The sequence below is a fragment of the Heterodontus francisci genome, unplaced genomic scaffold (genome assembly GCF_036365525.1).
Source record: "Heterodontus francisci isolate sHetFra1 unplaced genomic scaffold, sHetFra1.hap1 HAP1_SCAFFOLD_58, whole genome shotgun sequence".
NCBI lineage: Eukaryota > Metazoa > Chordata > Chondrichthyes > Heterodontiformes > Heterodontidae > Heterodontus > Heterodontus francisci.
The window spans coordinates 7,062,667-7,066,240 of record NW_027142006.1 but is presented as its reverse complement, the minus strand read 5'-3'; the positions used below and the strand labels follow the sequence as shown (position 1 = coordinate 7,066,240).

Sequence of the window (3,574 nt, the reverse complement as noted above, 5' to 3'; positions counted from 1 at the left end):
AGGGTCAGTGCTAGAACCACTGCTTTTTTTGCTCAAGGTAAGTGACTTGGATCTTGGAATACAGAGTAGAATCTCAAAATATCCCGATGACAACAAACTTGGAGGAGCGGCAAACAGTGAGGATGATATGAACTGCCTGCAACAGGACAGTGATAGGCTAGCAGAATGGGCAGACAGGTGGCAGATGGAATTTAATAGTGACAAGTGTGAGGTGATGTATTTTGGCATAAGGAATAGGGAGAGGCAATATATACTTAATGGCACAGTTCTAAAGAGTGCACTGGAATAGAGGGACTTGGGGTTCATGTGCATCAATCTTTGAAGGTGGCAAGACATATTGCGAGAGTGGTTCGCAAAGCATATGGGATCTTGGGCTTGAAATTGAGGCATTGAGTACAAAAGCAGGGAAGTTATGCTGAACCATTATAAAACTCTGGTTAGGCCCCAATTGGAGTGTTGCTTCCAGTTCTGCTCAGCAGACTTTAGAAAGAGTGTGAGGGTCCTTGAGAGGACGCAGAGGCGATTTACCAGAATGGATCCAGGGATGGGGGATTTTAGTTACAAGGTTAGGTTGGAAAAGCTATGATTATTCTGCCTATATCAAAGGAGATTGAGTGGAGAATTGATAGAGGTGTAAAACACCTCTAGAGAACAGGCCATCCTGGACTGGATATTGTGTAATGAGAAAGGATTAGTTAACAATCTTGTTGTGTGGGGTCCCTTGGGGAAGTGCGCCCATAATATGATAAAATTCTTCATTAAGATGGAGAGTGACAGAGTTGATTCCGAGACTTGGGTCCTGAATCTAAACAAAGAAAACTATGAAGGTATGAGGCGGGAGTTGGCTATGATAGATTGGGGAACGTTACTTAAAGGGTTGACAGTGGATAGGCAATGGCAAGCATTTAAAGAGCGCATGGATGAATTACAACAATTGTTCATTCCTGTCTGTGCAAAAGTAAAACAGGAAGGGTGGCTCAACTGTGGCTTACAAAAGAAATTAAGGAAAGTATTAGATCCAAGGAGGAGAAATATAAAATGGCCAGAACAAGCAGCAAACCTGAAGATTGTGAGCAGTTTGGAATTTAGCAGAGGAGGACAAAAGGATTGATTAAGAAGGGGGAACTAGAGTATGAGAGTAAGCTAGCAAAGAACATAAAAACTGACTGTAAAAGCTTCTATAGATATGTGTCGAGAAAAAGATTAGTGAAGACAAATGTGGGCCCCTTACAGTCAGAAACGGGGGAATTTATAATGGGGGACAAAGAAATGGCAGACCAATTAAATACATACTTTGGATCTGTCTTCACAACGGAGGATACAAATTATCTCCCAGACATGTTGGGGAACATAGGGTCTAGTGAGAAGGAGGAACTGTATGAGATCAGTATTAGTAGGGAATGTTTGGGAAATTGATGGGATTGAAGGTCGATAAATCCCCAGGGCCTGATAATCTACATCCCAGAGTAATTAAGGAAGTGGCCCTTGAAATAGCAGATGCATTTCTGGTCTTTTTTCAAAATTCTATCGACTCTGGAACAGTTCCAATGGATTGGACGGGAGTTAATGTAACTCCACTATTTTAAAAAAGAGGCAGAAAGAAAACAGCGAATTATATACCGGTTAGCCTGACATCAGTCGTGGGGAAAATGCTGGAGTCCATGATAAAAGATGTAATAGCAGAGTGCAATAATAACACGTCTCCACTCCTAGTATTTCTAAATCCCACACATTCACTATAATGTGAACAATTATTTCCTGTTGTGTCTCTCTCAGATTTGTAAACTTCACTGTATTGGAGTGAGGTGACATCTACTGGCGGGAAGCAAGAACTGCAATCAAGCAGCAGAAACTCCACAGTCTGTCAGGGTGAAAGAAACATTGCAATGTGAGGATACAGCGAAGTGGTTTGATTGGGTAGATGGAGACATGATTCCACTTGTGGTGGTGTCTGAAGCAAAGGCCAGAAATACAAAATTGTCATTAATAAAAGAAATGAGGAATTCATGAAAAATGTAGTAACGTAGTGAATGGTTAGAATGTGGATAGAATAGAAAGTGAGATTGGATGGACAGACGCAGTCTGGAAGGATGGCTGAAACAAAAGGTGAGTGCCCTGAAACGTTAACTGTGTTTCTCACAGCACAGATGCTGCCAGAGCTGCTGAACATTTCCAGCACTTTCTGTTTTTATTTCAGCATTTGCAGGATGTTGCTTTGATCTGAAAAAAAATGGATGATTGGCTGGGGGGTTCCAGTGAAATTCCACAGCAGCTAATAAAGCCTGACCTGCCAGTGGCTCGTTGGTCTAGGGGTATGATTCTCGCTTCGGGAGTATGGTTAATTAACATGCGAGAGATCTTGGGTTTAAGTCCCGGATGAGCCCTGTCTGCTGGCATTTTTAGATTAAGGTTATCTATTGGTTTCAGCCTTGCAGAAGGTGGAATTGACTTCCATACGGAGCTGGCTTGAGGACCAGACAACTGGATTCAAAGAGCTTGTCGACAACATTGTAATTAACTAAATGCACAGATAGCCAAGTGGGAATATAAAGTTGTTGCTGTAATTGTGACCTGACTCCAAAAACAACAGGACTGGGTTCTGGACTGGAATGGAATGGAATTCTTCAGTGTTTCTGTTGTTTGGCTTGCATTGACACATCAATTTTCTTGTGTTTCACTTTGTTGATGCCTTTGAATAATTGTGGATCCTTCTTCAGAGTGTCTTCTTTCACCAGGTCGTTCTGACCTCTGATGATGTTGATCGTAATCAGCTTCAATTCGCTGATAGTTTTGGAAGTGAGCAGATTTCCTTTGCTTGATTCTACAACATGGAACTCAGTCTGACATGTGGACCCATGGGAGGATTTGAATGCCACCCCTGCGTTGGAGTTGCATCCATCCAATAAGAGAGCGAGTAGAAGTGTCAGTCGAACATGAGACTGTTAATGGCAGGGTTGTGAGTTTGAGTGCCATTCTGTTTTTCCCTTTTTTAAGGCTTCTTGAGCAGAGAGTACAGGGAGTGTTTGAAATGAGCAAATCTCGCTTTGATTCAGGTCTCTTACCTCTCTGCAGCATCTCGCTGTGAAAGATTGAATTTGATCTCATTTCATTCTCAACTCAGGGTCTGAGCGGCTCATTGGCACTTCTGGCTGTCTCCCGCTTCACAATCCATCAGTACTGAGAAAGCAATGGGGAATATTACTCACATGTTGTGTTCTTTAATTTTTTGGAAAACTTGAATGTATGTATTTTCTTCCAAAATAAGGACACCAAGCCACTATTAATGTTGGGCTGAAATAGCTCAGTTGGGAGAGCGTTAGACTGAAGATCTAAAGGTCCCTGGTTCAATCCCGGGTTTCAGCAATTCCGCTTCCTTATGCGTCCCTTGCCTTGGCTCTGATTTTCCAGTTGCACAATTTACTTTGAAATTATTTACCAAACACCAGTGGATTGAATTTGAGAAACAACACAGAGTCATTTGCAGCACAGAAGGTGGTCGTTTGGCCTATCACGTCCATGCTGGCTCTCCCCGGAGCAATCTAGTCAGTTCCACTCACCAGCTCGATCCCTTTCC

At 42.4% G+C, this 3,574-nt stretch overlaps 1 non-coding gene across 1 annotated transcript; it reads left to right on the top strand.

Moving 5' to 3' along the window:
* The first annotated feature begins 3,290 nt into the window (after positions 1-3,290).
* trnaf-gaa (transfer RNA phenylalanine (anticodon GAA)) lies at positions 3,291-3,363 on the top strand. Its single transcript has one exon. It is a non-coding gene; the product is annotated as a tRNA-Phe (tRNA).
* The last annotated feature ends 211 nt before the right edge of the window (positions 3,364-3,574 follow it).